The sequence below is a fragment of the Haemaphysalis longicornis genome, unplaced genomic scaffold, assembly GCF_048455015.1.
Source record: "Haemaphysalis longicornis isolate Haplotype H1 unplaced genomic scaffold, Haemaphysalis longicornis Haplotype H1 scaffold_1, whole genome shotgun sequence".
Lineage (NCBI taxonomy): Eukaryota > Metazoa > Arthropoda > Arachnida > Ixodida > Ixodidae > Haemaphysalis > Haemaphysalis longicornis.
Window position 1 is genome coordinate 301651320 of NW_027526203.1, and position 18962 is coordinate 301670281.

Here is an 18962-nt window from a genome sequence, read left to right on the forward strand (position 1 = left end):
ACATATTCAAAAAAATTGTTAAAGTGAAGCTCTCTATGCCCACTCATGGCGCTTTTACGCCTGTACGCACTGCAGGAAAGCCAGCTTTATCAAATGGGAGGCTTGTGTCCGGGGCTGAGATGTACAGGGCTGAGAAGATGAACATCAGAAAGGAAAATTTATACGATAATTCCCAGGGCAGTGCTTTGCTTTTTGAGGCTAGAGCAGGTTGCCTGCGAACTAAGAGTTTTGTGGGGAAGTATTCACAAAATGATGGGGTATGCGTGGTCTGCGGAAAAGAAACAGAAACTATGCGGCACATCGTGCTAGAATGTGAGGGTATCCATCCAAATCTACATGAAGGGAATATTGGGCTGTCAGAAGCCCTAGGATTTAAAGGTATCACAGAGGAAGTTAACTTCAAGGCTGTCGAGGGGACGAAAAGAAGATTAGAATGCTGGTGGACGAAAAGCAGAGAGGGGAATATTGCCTAGGACAGTTACCACTTGTAACAGGAAAAAAAAAAGTATTTTGTGCCTAAGAAGCTTTTTGTGCCTGCCCTAAGCAGCGCTAGTATTGAACCAAAAGTGTAAAACATGGGTATATTAGTCTTTTTTGGTAAGATGACATGTCATCACCCCGATACAAAGGGGAAACCAATAGAAATCATCAGCATCATCATCATCATCATCATCATCATCAGGGCTTATGGTGGTGATGATGATGATAAACTCAGCGCAGGAAAGCCAACTTTAAACAATGGGAGGGCAAATTGTGGCGTAGCTGTTAAAACGCGAAGTAGGAAAGGCAACTGTACAAATTTGGAGGGCACATATTGAAAAAGAATAATAAGAAGACGAAGAGGAGCAGGATGAAAAAGGCGAAGCTTTCTCCGATACAAATGAAAAGTCGACACTCCTATCCACCAAAGTCCAAATCAATGACAACACTGAGCTAACCGAAGCAGCATATTCAGATGACCCAATTACACACTAAAAATCATAAACACCACATTATCTTAGCTCAGCACTTTGCATTGTGGACTTTGCGTTTGTATCGTAGAAAGCTTATCGTTTCAACCTTGTGTGTTCCATAAACAGCGTTAGATTTTTTATGCTTTACAGTCTTAGGAAATCAAATTTTGTACCGTTTTCGCAGAAGCGGACAAAGTCACGGGACACACACCTGTGTGCCCTTACTTTTCATGTTTTTGTATCTGCGCCACTAAATCTTGCAGTACGGTAGCAACAAACCTAAGTATCACTGTGGAAATTCAATCAGTCAATAAATATATGCTAAAAATGCTGTTGACCCGTGACCCCCATTGCAAAGTGCAAGGGTCCCGTGACCCCTCCCTGTTTTAAAGAGGGTCGTGGAGCGTAAAAGAGAGTCTTAGTAGAGTCTAAGGGAGTCATTGCAGCGACGACTCCCTTTGGACTCTCTTTTTTTTTAGAGTGTATCATTCAAACACCGGCCAATTTGGCCGATGTAAGATGCACCACATGAAAAGAGAATTTTATAAACAACGCGAACTGCGAATTCGACGAATTCGCTGACTTGTTTTAGCCACGAGACCATAGCACGTTTTGCGTGGTTTCCTTCAGCGAATTTACTTTTTTGAAGATCGCCTTTAGTTTCGAATGCGCAGAACATACCACGTAAAGATTGTGCCTGCCTGCCACTTTTTTCAGATTGTGCGAAACTCTGTGAGCGTACAAGAGCACTACGAGGGCTTTTTAAAGCAAAGCTTTTTACCTCTACCCCCGAAGGGTTCTTTCGCGACCGTTGGTGTCACCAGAAAACTCCAGCGAACAAATAAAAGAATTTGCTGGCACCGCAGGGAATCGAACCTGGAACTAATGGACTAACAAAGCGAGAGCTCGTTGTCTTACCGATTTAGCTACAAGCCCACGCGAAGATGGGGAAGACAGGTGGTGTACTCACCAAGAACATCTACGGGTTTTCCCCCTGCGTTTTTGCTGAATGCCACGTGAAAGCGTCACGCGACAACTCACGCCCATGTAGCGGCCCTGTGCGCACCTTGCTCATGTGCTAAGAGTTACAAAAATTAAAGGAAGCTCACACCAATGCATGACATCTCACTTCTAGTACGCCACTGTGCTAAAGCCTGTGGCCTCCAGTGTTCACGTAAAAAATCACCGCTCCTTGTCGTCCGCCCTCACGCCAAATCAAGGAATACATTCAAATACTCCTTGATGGCCAGGCCATCACTCCAATCCCTAGCATCAAGATCCTGGGTCTACATCTCCAGGCTAACACCAAGAGTGACGTCTTCTTGCAGCGCCTCAAAAACAGCATTAATCAAATCATACACATGATCAGGCGAGTTGCCACCAAGAAGCGAGGCCTAAAGGAATCCGCTACTTTTCGATTAATTTAATCTTTTGTCTTCTCGAGAGTCACTTACATCAACCCCCTGTCTTCTTCTTGACAAGGAGGACAGAGATGCTTTATATAATGATTAGAAGGGCTGTCGAGCAGGCCATTGGTCTTCTCATTGGTCTTCTCATGAGTGCGTCCACACAGAGGCTGCTTAGCACGGGGCTCTACAACACGGTGGAAGACCTGATATAAGGCCATCTTTCTAACCAGAAGGTCGGAATCAGAACTGGGGTGGGTAACCGCATGCTTCACCAGATTGGCTGGGCAGCCCAGAATGTCACTCCGCTTGACGTACTCCCAGACTCTTGGCGACTGAAACTAAGGATGCTCACTAGACTTAGAAATTTGGCCCCTCACATGACGAGGGTCACCGAAAAGCACGGTCTCAAGCGTTAAACACCACCCTCGGTGGGGATCATGCAGTTATGCACACAGACGCCTCCAAACATCGAGGGCAGCAATACGCCATCATCGTGGCTACTTCCAGAACCAACCTCTTTGCGTGTACCTCCCTTAGGACCCAAGAAATCACGGCAGCAGAAGAGGCAGCCATCACCTTGGCTCTCACTCAACCATGGGTTCGGAGGGTAGTCACCGATTCCCAGCAAGCCTACTGGAATTACCAGTGGTGTTAGGTGTCCTGACCTGCACTGCGCATGCTAAAAACCACTCCCCAAATGGTTTCATTCAGCTCATCTGGAGACCCCCTCACGCTTAAATAGAGGGCAATGAATACGCCCACCCAACAAGCCTGCGCTATTACCTCCCGTGCTACGGAGCTGCACGAGGACAGTCACCCGCTTGTCACGTTCAGGGACATAACCCAGCATTTTCGCCTTCTGAGACAGACCGTACCTTCGTCTTACCCTGAGCTTTCCAGAGAACAACAAACTACCCTACGGCTCATACAATCCGGGCTCCTTCCCACAGCCTACGCGTCTTCACTTAATGCATCCGGATCGTTACGACGCTGAATGAAAATTTTGCTCAGAAGTAGGAACACTCCGCCCCGTAATCGGGGTGTGCGACTTTAGCCCTGAGCACCCTCCTCTCTTTCCGTCAACTACCCAACAAGAGCAATGGGAGATGCTACTGTCCAGATCCTCTCTACCTACACAGCTTAAGCGGGTGGACAGAACAGAGGCCACGCGGATCGCATATGGGCTCCACTGAAGACGGAATCGCTCCCCTGGGCTGTACTCTTGGCCGTTCAGAAATCTGAGCAGAAGTATTTCTTCCTCCTGCTCCTCCTCCGTCTCTGCCACAAATCTCGTTGCCTCCGTCCGCTGCGCAGAGACGGAGAAGTCAGATCGTCTAACACCGTGTTGGAGCTTACTTTAACTTTATAAAAAAAGTATCCACTTTTGTGCTACACCAATACAACTCAACCAACCACCGTTCATGTATCATGCATTCATTTAACCTTACCATAAATATCTCTTTGAAGTAATAAATGGTGGGGTTAAGTGCATTTCACTTCCCTCTGGTTTTACTATTTGTAGAGCGATGTGAGTGAATTTAAGTGACGTGGCATGGGTAATCGTTGGGGGTACCGTTTACAGCTTTGCTTTCCAACCACATTCACGGGGTGGATTGGCGCGATTTTTTTTATATGGTTTCGCTTTATTTTGGTCATAAATGTTTCTGGGCATTGTTCTTGAAGTTTGAGCTTTCAAGCTGAGCGCCTTAGGTCCAGCGGATACACGAAGCAGGGGGTGGTTTCCGTGGCTATAAGTGCCTCAGAAAAATTCATGACAAACCGAAAGGAAAAGCGAAACTACACAGAAAAGTCCCCGGTAGTGCTCCCGTACGTGCACAGAGTTTCGCACACACTGAAAAATGTGGCAGGCAGGTACAATATTTACGTGGTATGTTCTGCGCCTTCGGAACAAAAGGCGATATGCGTGTTATTTGTCTGTCCCACTGTTCCTACATGTCATTCGTCCAAGGATACAACGCACGCTAAATTTGAATTCCAGGCCATACCAACTAGCCTCTACACAAGCCTTTGTTAGCTTCAACGCTGCTGTCATGCGTTTCAATCTCAGTTTTTTTTTATTCTGAATATTTTGTTCCGGTGTCGATAGTAAAGCTAATGTGCCGCAGTCCGAGGGGGTTTTCATTAAATTTCGCTGAACGGGCAAGTGGCAAACAACCACGTCGCACAGCCCTCACACCTCACAGTCAGGAGGAATCAGATTTTGAAACCGCTCCCAGCACCCCTACCCCCAAAAAACGTCATCGTCAAGCAGCGTCGCTCGAGAAAGGGTCCGGCCCTTATCACCTTCAACCTGGGCCGGAATCATTTACCATTCCACTCCGGCGCAGGCCCATCCTTCTTCTCAACGCCTACTAGGGCGAAAGCTTTAAGTGCCCCATTCTGCGAAAAAGTGCGGTTGTAGCTGTTCGGTACAGAAAAGGGCTGCCGCTGTAAAGAGTAAATAAATAAAAAACACTTGTCTTCCGATCGGATTTCAACTCGGGCTTCCAGCGCCGTAGAAAAGCGCGTTACCAACCACACTATCTCCGCAGTTTGCCAGCGGTGGAACAAAACTTGTTAATCCTTTCTTCGTGCCACATACCCGTTTGGGGCATTGGCCACGAATCGAGAGCTTTAAGGGGCTTATGTGCCAACTTCACAAAATTTACAAAAAATTGGCTGACGATTACGACACTCCCTAATGCGAAATGTGAGCGCAGCTGTTTAGCTGGCTCGACTATCCAAAATATGTTAAGGCAAATAATTTCGGACAGACGTATATGTATGGTTACAGACCACTTTTATTCTTCACATATTACTCCTTCTTCGCGGTGCGACTTCACGCTAATCCGGGCATCGCGGGAGCCAGCGAGTGGGTGCGGTCCACAGCCGCGCCGCAGACACCTCCTGTTATGCTGCGCTTTGTTTCCACATTGGTATCGGTGGACGTGCTACGCATTAGTGATCGCGTCATCGGCGAACACACAACGGCATGCGCTAAAGCTTCCCTCTCTCCAGTTTCCTCTTCTTTCGACACACGGCGGCTCGTGGCGAACACACAACGGCACGCGCTACAGCTTTCCTATCAGCGGCGTCCTCTTCTCTCGACACACGGTGGCTCGCGATGCCGCTTGCCTCGCTTCGGTGTCGTCTTCGTTCTCTCGGTTACACAGACGCCAATGCCGATGCCGACGCCTACGCTGACAAACCCCTGGAGCGGACGCATAAGAGCTGCCCTCTAAAATGTGAATTGAACCGCAAAAGTTGTAACACAGTGTGTACCGCGTGACACCTGAACGTGATGGCACGTGAGCAGAACAGGTGCACACCAGCCCCACAGAACCCTGACTCTCGGAAAGCTGTGGCGGGCACCAATCAGGTTGCTGACGTAAGCAGTGAATACAACAATGCAATAATGACTATCGGTAATAATGGACAGTACTTCCCCCGATATATTGGTTCGGAGCGTGTCAAGGCACGCATTCCGCATTTAGCGCGTGTAAGATAACCAGAAGCTGAAGCAAGAGCAGCTGCGGGCGATCTAACATCGCCTTCACTTTTTAAACAGCTGAGCTGTTTAAGCTTGCGAGTTCCATCCGTGTCTGGCGTCGCTCAAAAACTCGGTGCAGCAAAGTGGAGAGAAGGAAAGTGCTAGGCCAAGAACTGTCAGGGAAAATGGCGAGGAGGCGAGGAGCCGACGAGTAGGTGTGGGGAGTGCGCGCCTCAAGAAAAAAAACCACTTCTCGTGTTCGGAGTCAAAAATGGGTCCCTGGCTTCATGAAACCGGCGTCTATCCGATTACGCTATCATCGCATTCTTGGCGCTCAGCACTTCCTTTGGGTTTGTAGAGTGATTTGATTTGATTGTAGGGTTTAACGCCCCGACGCAACGCAGACGATGAGGCGCGCCGTAGTGAAGGGCTCCGGATTAATTTTGACCACCTGGGGATCTTTATCGTGCGCCGAAATCTCGTACACACGGGCGTTTTTGCTTTTCGCCTCCATCAGAAAAGCAGCCGCCGCGGCCGGGAATCGAACCCGCGACCTCGTGCTCAGCAGCGCGGTTTGTAGAGTGGCCGTTGGCTTTGGACTTTGGCTGAGTTGAAGTGAATGGGCAGACCTAAGAAAAGCCAAGTTTAAGCTAGTATCGACCACCAGGTCCGCTGTCGCCTCAGTCTTCGCATCTTAATTGCGATTGCGGCCGAATTTTTATCATAATTGGGTTTCAATGGCAAATGTAATATCACAGGGGAAAAATGTTTCCCACAAAATGATGACATGATTACAAAATGACCACAGCTGCCTCAAAATACACGGTGTAAAAATAATAAGAGCTGTGCGCAATGTTTACAGACGCATGCGCGCGCTTTTTCATCGTTGATTGAAGTATTCAGCACGGTGGTCAGTACACCAAATCAAGGCCAATCGGCTTAAGACGGGAGGGCTACGTCCACTACCACGCGCCGAAAAAATTCAGGAAAGACATCTAACATAATGAAGGCGGCGCAGTTGAGGATCCAAATGGGAGAGCAGCGGGAGACGCCCCAAGCGCCTACAAAACTAGCCCCATTGGACCATAATTTTCGCAATGCTCTTGTAAAACGGCCAATGTTAATTTGCACCGAGGGGTCAATGGTGGGCGGTTCAGTTCAGTTCGATTCAATTCATTGATGTTCTATTATAAACACAAAAAACATTACACAATGATGCATACAGAAGGAGATCCCAAAGTCGGAGACTGCATTCAACTTCTATTTTTTCTGTATTTTTGTGAACCATGGCGAAATTCTGGCTACGTTGATCGGAACTGTCTGCAATCGGCCTCCAAATTTCCGGAGAACAGTTTTTCTAAGTGAACAAGAACACATTCCTACACCCTTATCCCTATCTTCAAGATTTAGGAAGCCGGGGTGTTATTCTACTTGTGACGTTAGGAGGAGCATGTGTGCGTGTTTTTTTGTCTAAACAGCCATGTACCTGTAATGACATTCGATTTTGTTAACAATATCTCTGAAATAAATATGAAGCTCGCATTTATGAAATCGATAGGCTACAGATCTCAGTCTTGAACAGCTAATAGCTAACGTACCCGTTTCTTCGCCAAAGTATGCCTTCAATAGTTCTCGCTTTGCCTTTATTTCCATTTTTACAGCGAACGAATTGAAACCTTGTACCCTCCCTTGTTAAAGGAAAAATAAAAGCTCTGATTTTATTTGAAATTACAAATTCATCGGTATATTCTGGCTCGAGTATACTTGAAGTAATATTCTCACCGATTTCTCTATATTGTGGCTGTTTTTGAAATCCGACCGTGTGAAATCAAACCCCTGCTCCCTCTCCTCGGGAAATACCAATGCTTGGAAACATTTGTTATAAAAGAATAAAAAAAAAACAAAGTAAACATGACCAGACGTTATGATAAGCGCAATATAAATCAAACCCATGCTCCCCCTCCACGCGAAATCCCTATGCTTGGAAACATTTGTTATAAGAGAATGAAAAACAAAGTAAATATGATGTGACGTTATTATAAGCGCTATATAAATCAAACCCCTGCTCCCCCTCCACGCGAAATTTCTATGGCTGGGAACATTTGTTATAAGAGAATGAAAAACAAAGTAAACATGACGTGACGTTATGATAAGCGCTATATAAATCAAACCCCTGCTCCCCCTCCACGCGAAATCCCTATGCTTGGAAACATTTGTTATAAAAGAATGAAAAACAAAGTAAACATGACGTGACGTTATGATAAGCGCTATATAAATCAAACCCCTGCTCCCCCTCCACGCGAAATCCCTATGCTTGGAAACATTTGTTATAAGAGAATGAAAAACAAAGTAAATATGATGTGACGTTATGATAAGCGCTATATAAATCAAACCCCTGCTCCCCCTCCACGCGAAATCCCTATGCTTGGAAACATTTGTTATAAGAGAATGAAAAACAAAGTAAATATGGTGTGACGTTATTATACGCGCTATATAAATCAAACCCCTGCTCCCCCTCCACGCGAAATTTCTATGGTTGGGAACATTTGTTATAAGAGAATGAAAAACAAAGTAAACATGACGTGACGTTATGATAAGCGCTATATAAATCAAACCCCTGCTCCCCCTCCACGCGAAATCCCTATGCTTGGAAACATTTGTTATAAAAGAATGAAAAACAAAGTAAACATGACGTGACGTTATGATAAGCGCTATATAAATCAAACCCCTGCTCCCCCTCCACGCGAAATCCCTATGCTTGGAAACATTTGTTATAAAAGAATGAAAAACAAAGTAAACATGACGTGACGTTATGATAAGCGCTATATAAATCAAACCCCTGCTCCCCCTCCACGCGAAATCCCTATGCTTGGAAACATTTGTTATAAAAGAATGAAAACAAAGTAAACATGACGTGACGTTATGATAAGCGCTATATAAATCAAACCCCTGCTCCCCCTCCACGCGAAATCCCTATGCTTGGAAGCATTTGTTATATAAGAATGAAAACAAAGTAAATATGATGTGACGTTATGATAAGCGCAATATAAATCATACCCCTGCTCCCCCTGCACGCGAAATCCCTATGCTTGGAAGCATTTGTTATAAGAGAATGAAAAACAAAGTAAATATGATGTGACGTTATGATAAGCGCAATATAAATCATACCCCTGCTCCCCCTCCACGCGAAATCCCTATGCTTGGAAGCGTTTGTTATAAGAGAATGAAAAACAAAGTAAATATGATGTGACGTTATGATAAGCGCAGTATAAATCATACCCCTGCTCCCCCTGCACGCGAAATCCCTATGCTTGGAAACATTTGTTATAAGAGAATGAAAAACAAAGTAAATATGATGTGACGTTATGATAAGCGCAATATAAATCAAACCCCTGCTCCCCCTGCACGCGAAATCCCTATGCTTGGAAACATTTGTTATAAAAGAATGAAAAACAAAGTAAACATGACGTGACGTTATGATAAGCGCTATATAAATCAAACCCCTGCTCCCCCTCCACGCGAAATCCCTATGCTTGGAAACATTTGTTATAAAAGAATGAAAACAAAGTAAACATGACGTGACGTTATGATAAGCGCTATATAAATCAAACCCCTGCTCCCCCTCCACGCGAAATCCCTATGCTTGGAAGCATTTGTTATATAAGAATGAAAACAAAGTAAATATGATGTGACGTTATGATAAGCGCAATATAAATCATACCCCTGCTCCCCCTGCACGCGAAATCCCTATGCTTGGAAGCATTTGTTATAAGAGAATGAAAAACAAAGTAAATATGATGTGACGTTATGATAAGCGCAATATAAATCATACCCCTGCTCCCCCTCCACGCGAAATCCCTATGCTTGGAAGCGTTTGTTATAAGAGAATGAAAAACAAAGTAAATATGATGTGACGTTATGATAAGCGCAGTATAAATCATACCCCTGCTCCCCCTGCACGCGAAATCCCTATGCTTGGAAACATTTGTTATAAGAGAATGAAAAACAAAGTAAATATGATGTGACGTTATGATAAGCGCAATATAAATCAAACCCCTGCTCCCCCTGCACGCGAAATCCCTATGCTTGGAAGCATTTGTTATAAGAGAATGAAAAACAAAGTAAATATGATGTGACGTTATGATAAGCGCAATATAAATCATACCCCTGCTCCCCCTCCACGCGAAATCCCTATGCTTGGAAGCATTTGTTATAAGAGAATGAAAAACAAAGTAAATATGATGTGACGTTATGATAAGCGCAATATAAATCATACCCCTGCTCCCCCTGCACGCGAAATCCCTATGCTTGGAAGCGTTTGTTATAAGAGAATGAAAAACAAAGTAAATATGATGTGACGTTATGATAAGCGCAATATAAATCATACCCCTGCTCCCCCTCCACGCGAAATCCCTATGCTTGGAAGCGTTTGTTATAAGAGAATGAAAAACAAAGTAAATATGATGTGACGTTATGATAAGCGCAATATAAATCATACCCCTGCTCCCCCTCCACGCGAAATCCCTATGCTTGGAAGCGTTTGTTATAAGAGAATGAAAAACAAAGTAAATATGATGTGACGTTATGATAAGCGCAATATAAATCATACCCCTGCTCCCCCTCCACGCGAAATCCCTATGTTTGGAAAGATTTGTTATAAGAGAATGAAAAACAAAGTAAATATGATGTGACGTTATGATAAGCGCAATGTGCCAGATGACTTTGGCGTGTACTGGCAGCTTGCTGCGTTGCTTCGTGCCCATCGGAGCTTTACTTACTAAAGTGAACTGTGCCTTGCAGACGGCTTAGTTTAAAAACTATAGCCACAGCACACGTGCAGAGATTTATACAAAAAAAGAAGACGTCATTGACGCATTTCAAACAGTAGCAATAAGCCGCTCTCCGCATCGATTCACATGCTGCAGGTTTTTTAAGTGCGATGCACTTCTTAAGCGACCCTGAACCTGCGTCCACCGGCGATGTCCGCATAGCATACCCACGTGGGGGATTGGCCAGGAATCTCCTCGTCTTCCTTGGCAACGGGGGGAGATGGGCGCGCGCTGCCTGGCCGCTGACATGGCACATACCCACGTGGGGGATTGGCCAGGAATCGGGCGTGAGAAGGGCTAATGCACCCGCTTAAAGGAGTACTGACACGAAATTTCAAAGCTGAGAACCGCTCTAGCAATCAAGTACAACGACAACACAAATAGGTGTCTGTGAATAAGTGCATCTTTCTTTCTTTGTAGTTGTGTGTGTGTGTGTGATCTCTCTTTCGCGAACATTACCGAACCGCGCAAATTCAACTCGTGCATTCGCACTTTCACATTCTTCCTCTCGGGGAAATGCGGGGAATTTTTGTTTCCAGCGTTCACTAATTATGGGTAGTCGAAACAGCAGCTTGATTACAGTAAATAGGGTATCTTTTGATTGAAAGTGAACCGCCATAATTAATAATGGAATAGCATGGTGTACAAACGCGTGCCTTTCGTGTAACGAACCTAGGACGCGAACTTATGCAAACCAAAAATGATGTAAACAAAAACCAGCGGTAAGGAGGTTAGGTAAATAAAGAATCCGTCTTCATGTAAGTTTTCACAAATCCTTCAACACCTGTTCAAACCATAAGGAGGAAAAGGTTCAGTTTAGCCTGAAGCTATAGCTTTGGCTTTCAGTGCAGGGATTGCTCGCACTTCCGCCTTTTGTACATATGAAAAAAAAAAAGAAACGTACAGATAACAACTGCGAAGTGATTTTATTAGGTGGTTTATTTCCCTCAGATTTTGTTCCCGCGGCTGTAACCATCAGCGCGTTGTCACGACTAAGTTGCCACTTGTCGTTTCCTACGGAGTGCACGGTCCTGCTGGGGCGGCACTGTCCCCGTCTTGAACGGTGGCGCGGTACGACGGAAATGGACCTGGGTCTTGATACCCACGCATACTTAACACATGTCAACAAGCGTTCCTCCCGAGCCTTTCACACTGAAAAAACTATCCGAGATTGCTTGTCGAACGTCTTTCAAAATTCATTCTTTCCACAGACTAAACGCGAGTGGAACCGACTACGATCCAACTTGGTGCTACTTCCCTACTACTGCATCCTTTGTGCGCATGTTAAAGGAAACTTAAGCTTACATTTTCTTGCTGATATACGTATGAGGAATATATGAGCATGACTTTTAGACACCATGTCTTGTCGTTACGCTTTTCTTCTTGTTGCCGTCAGTCCTGACGCGCATAGCGCAGTTACGTGTTCATATAAGACTCATGCAGCTTATCCGCGCATTGCGTGTGCTTGCTTGCTTGCTACTGTTGGCAGCACTCTCATGCCTTATTTTTGTATTGTTATGTACTTTTTTACCCGTGTATTATTATATAATGTACTTCCTGATGTGCAATGCGCATGTCCGATGGGTTTCCTTGTCTCTTCTGCCCACGCCTGCCCAAGGCCTTGTTCCAATTCTGGCAGAATTGAATTAAAAAAAAATAAATAAACACCCCATCATCGTCGCGCTGTGTTCTTCGGGCATTGTATTATCAACTGCGATTGTGTGAACAAAGCCATATGAAGGGATCCAACGCTTGCGTCAGATAGTTCGCGCACTGAATGCGAAGCACATAAATCGGGGCGCCGAAAGGTTTTCACGACTACTGTGCCAGCGCGGCGCAGCAGCGGGCCGATTCGAGACAGCTACCGTCAGGTCATCCATTTCAAGGACAAAGGGCTCTAAAGGTACGTAATTGCTGTCATTTTCCAGCTTGTCTCCGCGTGTTTTGGAGAAGTGTTTTTTTTAGAACACTTCTCCAATGGGTTAGGGCACCCCATTAACACATGCACAGCTTCATTTTTTACTTGTTGGTAATGGGTTACCTTGATGCGAAGCCCGGACAGGCACAGTAGTGAATGACAGAGCTTGCGCTACCGGTAATAGTAGCAATGAAACACACCAGGGAATAATTAATTTGTTTTGTTTTTTCGTACCAAAGCTGCACCCGAGATTTATGAACGTAATGAGGCTACGGAATAATTTAGACCACCCCAGTTAGCCGTTCCAAGCAGTTATTGCAAGATCCACTGGTGGACCTTGCAATAATCTACTTATTCCCCCTTCCTCGCGTGCGCTCGGCCCGATAGCCATGATTGCTTCGTCTTCAGAAGCCCGCAACACTGTTTTTTGTACGCCCCTCGCTGATTGATTGTAGGGTTTAAAGCGCCGACGCAACGCAGGCGGTGAGGCGGGCCGTAGTGGAGGGCTCCGGATTAATTTTGACCGCCTGTGGATCTTTAACGTGCGCTGAAATCTCGAACACACGGGCGTTTTTGCTTTTCGCCTCCACCAGAAAAGCGGCCGCCGCGTCCGGAATCGCACCCGCGACCTCGTGCTCGTACGCCCCTCGCACACCTTGCTTCGCGTTGTGATCGTATCAGTGGTCTCGTTGCTCTATTTAGCAGCGGCACTGGTTGCCTGTCCCTCGTTTTGTTGTCCAACAATATCGGCATTTCCTCGCCATCATTCGCATTGCATCCTTTTGGCCTCTTACACTGGGGATATTTTCAGGTGGATATTTTAGAAGAGCAGCTTAAAGGTTCAGTCTTAGTAACGCGAATATTTCGCACATGCACCTGTTCTTTAACAGCGGAGCGGATGTAAACCAAGCCTTGTCGTATCTGACCGATTATACACGGAATTGTCTTTTCGCTTCTAATTCCCTTCAAGCCAATACACCAAAGTTCGCATGCATAAGCTACCTCCCAAGTACAGCCACTAAACGTCGCAGTGCTTCCCTTCGTTTTGAAACCGACATTCTATCAACCCAAATACAGTGTTTACGAAACTGCTGGAGCAAGCGTACTGGCACCTCACCACAACATATTTGTAGGCTGTTACAGTGTGTACCATGCCTCTCTCTTTCCACTTTTCCTCGCCCTAACGCGCAATCTTATTTTATTAACAAGGGCGCAGTGCAGCGCACTTTCCGCACCTATAAAAGCATATGTCTGTCCAGAGTGCATGTGTTAAACCGATAAAGGCTGGTCCACCAGCCGAAACATTAGTAAGTACCGTTTGGTTTTTCATCGTGAGACAATTCCTTTTTGCATTATTCCCTCTGCTTCCTCCAGAAGTTTTTTTTTTCTACTAGTTATATGAGTGTGTCGAACCGGAACCAAACCTAGCCAAAATACTAAACCGAACCGGTATTTTGACCGGAACTGAACACGAATCCGAACCGTTATGTTTTTAACACACCGAACACCATCCGGAACTGAACTGAAAAATAAATAACTGTTACCGGTTCACGTCGAATCGGTTCTACCATGAGCTGTTGATAATGCGCTGACACTGTCTATTGCGGCCTTTTTATCTTTAGCGTACCGTCAACCTCCTGCACGCTCACGCAGCTTTCATTTCCAATATATCGCAGGAAAATAAGCGCTCTGTTCTCGGACGCGAAATAGAAAAAAGGGATGAGCACCAACTTTGCAAGCATATGTTTGTTCTGGTCACGTGCGTAGTGTGCAAGGCTGAAAAAAAGAAATATCCCCTTCTCTGCGCGCTGAAGGCAGGCGATAAGAAACATTAGCTTCGCACTGCACCACAAAATTTGTCTCGCTTTGACTGTGCAGGAGCAAACAGGCCACAAGATTGTTCCATTGCGCATCAGCGAGGGTCTACACCTACACCGTGCCTACTTGTCGAAGGGCATAATTTGTTTTCAAACTGACGCTCACCTGGATAGTGGAAAATAAAAACGGTAGATAAGTAGGTATCCATGAAAACAAGAACAGAAAGCTGTAGTAGTTCATGAGCTATTTGACGCACTTGGTGCGCGTTATCTATCTATCTATCTATCTACCTATATATATCCGGGTGTGGGATATCGGATATATGTTTCTCTCCCTTTTCTTTCATTACTACCACTCCGAAATTCCCATTTTTTTTTAAGCAAAACAGAAATGATCTGCATATGCTCACTGCTTGACACTCCTGACAGGCTGGCTAGCTTATGTTATTTCAACGAGCCACTCCTTCCGAATTATCAGACGCTACATGCTTAGCGAGAGACTCACAATCGGGTCTGGGTGCTGCAGGTAGCACACAAGTGTTCGTTGCCCGTGGACTGTCCCTCGCATGGCGTAGACGCTCGAGCCACGGCCGTGGGGGTAAAAAGGAAGTCCCCTTCACCCCGAAGTCTTCGAACGGTGCTGGCTACCCCCCTTACCGCAGGTAACACTTGTCAATGCAACACTTGTCTGTCAATGCAATTGAATGATGGCCCACGTACGTATTCCCGGGTGCGCTGGCTCTTGTGCTTCATCACAATAACCATTTGATTGAGCTCGGGGCCGCAGCCGCACTGGTGGCAATGGAGTGAAAGGTGTGACGGCGCCCCCAGTTCGGATAGCTAGCGTGCTCTCTTTAAGCGGTAATTAGGCACCGTCCCGTCCCGTTTGGTCTAAATACGTGCCACCGCATGATAAAGCGACGGAGTATATCACGCCGCATACGCAGTCTGTGAAAGTGTAGAGTGCTTTAAAGAGAACTTGTCACCACCAGTAGCTCCTCTTCCTTCCTGCAACCCTTCTGTCAATACTCGCGCACATGATTCTGCGCTTCCTGGCCGCGCGGAAGATAACGTTCACGTTTTAATGACCAGCGATAGTTTTCAAATGGCGCGAGGCAGAACGCGGATAGAGAATAACTGCGATTTTTCTTCGCCCATCTGATAGCATTGCCCCCGTATTCAGTTTATCATTTGTCCTCGCTTCAGCCATTTGAACAGTCGCTGCAGCACACACGAAGAGCCGTGCGCGGGAACCCAGATACTTCCAATCTACCAACTTGGCGCGAAAAACTTTCGCGCACGATATGCGAACAGGACTTCTTTAGCGCTGAGCAAAGGCACGACGTGGCCAACACGTTCTTGACAATCTCCGAGTGGGCCGAGTGGAAACTTAGAAAGGGCTGGACCCGGGGGAATACGACCAGCAAACATGATTGCTTTGGAATAGTAGCGAAAGTTCAAGGAGAATTGAAGCACATTGTCCCTCGGAACTTAGACGTAAAGGTAGAAACCTTTGCCCCTCTCCTTAAACAGCTTGAAAACCGAATAAAATGCGTTAGATCTATAAACACCAAATACTTATTCAATATCCAAATAAATATAAATACAAATCTTGTTTTACGGCTCGGTCAACTTCCCAAAATAAAATGTTGCTTAGTGCTGGTGCCACTGTTGAACCTATGCACGCCCCAGATATCTGCACAGAGACCACAACCGGCTGTGTAGATTGCGACCTGCACATAGTAGCTGGCGCCAGCAGGAGGCAGCGCGCGAAAAAATTTCAAATTTCAAATTTGAAGGCTTTACACGCCGCAGCTACACGTGAGCTATGAGGCACGATGGCTCCGGAGGCGTGCTTTAGCAAACATAGCCATGTAAGGCTTCCCCGTCAAAACAGCTCCTCATTTAAGCGCACCGTAAAGCCCACAGCAGGTTTGCTCTCCCCTCACGGTGGATCTGCACTAAGTGCAACGGACCGAGAAAAAGACGATATAACAACGGCTGCAGGCCAGGCACGCGCGTATTATAGCTGACGAATAGAAGACTTCAAAGGACGACGAACGGTGAGGATCGAATGCAGCGCAACCCGGTTCCGGGCGCCGGAAAGGGCTAAAAAAGCCAAAGAAGCAAAAAAAAAATTGTGCACGGAATCGCCGAGCATGGGCAGATAGTTGCCTACAAAGCCGGTGGTATTGACTGGCCAAACGAAACAACCGCGGGTCGTAGTAGATCTCGGAAGCTCTACAGGAATACAAAACCAGTTCTGTTCGTTGCCCGACGCCACTTAATGAGTTGCGTGAAGGACACTATCATTAAGGACACAAAGTTGGTTTAGAAACAGTGCCGGTGTACTAGGTATGTTTGTATGAAGTAGTAGAATACCTAAGCCGCGCAAGTGAAACGTTAGCAGTAAGCTGAATAGGCTCCACCCGTACCCGGGAACGTATGCATGGCTTTTTCTGCTTCTGCGGGTGGTACACAAGTGACAGGTATATGTAAAACGTTTGTACGGGCAGCTGTGACAAAGATGAAACCAAAACGCACCGAACCGATGTAGTTATTTTGCAACAAAGCGCCTCTGCAGCAATTTGCAACGTGTAGAAATGTGGCCGGTGGTGCAAAACCGGAATGTGTGTAAATGATTCTAAAACTTCTTGCATAAAAACAAATAAAATATTGATACGTGTTTATGAATTAGAATTGCGTATAATAAATAAATTATTGTTAAGGGCGAAGTTTTAAAATGAAAATCCGAGGCCAGTTTACTACTTTCGTAGTGGGCCCACTCGGATCTATTTCTTTGGGGCTGGTAAATTTCTAATTCGATGCTAACAGAAGATTATAGAGTAATACAGTAACAATTCCTTTCCGGCTTATGAAATACCCAAACAAATTTAAATTTGGGCTTCACGCGGCGTCAATACATGATGTAAGACGCAATGCGCGAATAAATTAGCCGACGAACCTCGGTTGTGAGACGACAGAAGTGCGCATTGACGTAAACGAAACAAACCCAAATACGTGTGTGGTTCCGCAAGAGTCCTTGCAGATATCACTTTAAATAAGCTGTATAGGTAGCGCATTAACTTCCATGGGCATGTCTTCTCCAGCGCCCCCCATCAGTGCTTCGTATTCAGACCCCGTCCCTAGCGCAGCTTTTGGTCTGGCTTTTCATAACCGAACTTTCTGTAAAACATATTTTGCAAATTCCGAGATATAGAAGAGTAAGCAATCGAGATATGTTAGCCATGCATATTCTTATGAGCTCCCTCGTTATGGTATGGAAACATATGCAGCGGAATAATGTGTTTTTCATTGATTTTTCACGCTATTTGATTGCAGAGGAAGGGCTACCTCCTGGAATGGAAAGGGTGCTCCAGATGGGCCTGCACGCTCGAGCCAGAAAAAAACTTGAACAAGCAGTGTCTGCAGAGCTTCGAAGACCCAAGGATGCCTGAACGCAGGAGATTGCAGAGCGCAGCCGATGTGTTTCTATATGAAGTGCAAAAAAAACTGTGCTTCAGACGGAGATCAAACGGAATTCTTTCGATTCCGTTTGACATAGACATCTTTCGTTGGGCATTTAAAGGTGCAGGCAGACTTCTCGAACATGGTTGGCTTCTTTGCGAGAAGGAAGATTTTCTTAACCTGCCTCTCCCGAATGATTGGTTCGTTTCAAGTAACGCACTTGGCGAACAAATACACATTCTGTTCTCATTGCGTGTGAAGGCGACGATGCGGATAAGGAAAGCCCCAGGAAAACAAACCTTGGGATTTCCTGTGGAGCGAATGCACATATTCATGGTGACTGAAGCAAGGAGCTCCCCCTGAGCTTGTTGAACAGTTGAAACGATGAACACACAGAACAGTTGAAACGGTGAACAGACAGATACGAGGCCAAACTTTTCACGTTTGAGTTACCCAAGAAAGAAAAACCAGCCTCCTCTCTCTGAAAGCGTACGAATACACGCTTGCTGTAGGCTACGCCCGTGTATTTATATAATTACGATCGCCGTATGAAGCTGCTGTGTTCTCTTCTCCAAGCTTTGCTGTAGGCGCCTTGAAAATGTCATATGATCAACATAAAGGTGAGCGCTTCCTTTTATGCCAGAAAATAAAAGTAAAAATGGCCTAATAGCTTAGTGTTTCTCTTGCGTAGTTAAAATGGAGTGGGCATCTTACGGCCAATTTATTGGTACTGACTGCCGTTAGGCTCCTGACATTCGGGTTTGGTAATTTACTACACAAAACTATACTGCCGAGAACAACGCCGATCTGATTTTTGTGCTTATGTTTTGGTGCTAGCTCCTGGCCGCGCCCAGCTATCTGTTTTGTGTTAAGTGAAGCGCGGGTGTCGTCCTCCTCCTTTTGTACGCCACACCCGCAATCTTATTTTGATAGGAAACATGTGTTGCTTGTGGTCGCTATACTTGAAGCTTCTCGTTTAATCTATAGTGTTCTCGGTCTTAACCGACATTTGCGGAAAGGAGCACCTATCGATAAAATCGGGCTGAACATACGCCTTGACATTCACTTCGCCAACGCG

General features: G+C 45.6%; 1 long non-coding RNA gene across 1 annotated transcript; it reads left to right on the plus strand.

The window, feature by feature from the left end:
* The first annotated feature begins 12453 nt into the window (after positions 1–12453).
* On the plus strand, positions 12454–17945 carry LOC144149321 (uncharacterized). The gene is made up of 3 exons (XR_013318266.1): positions 12454–12584; positions 14943–15078; positions 17759–17945. It is a non-coding gene; the product is annotated as an uncharacterized LOC144149321 (long non-coding RNA).
* Positions 17946–18962: the final 1017 nt, after the last annotated feature.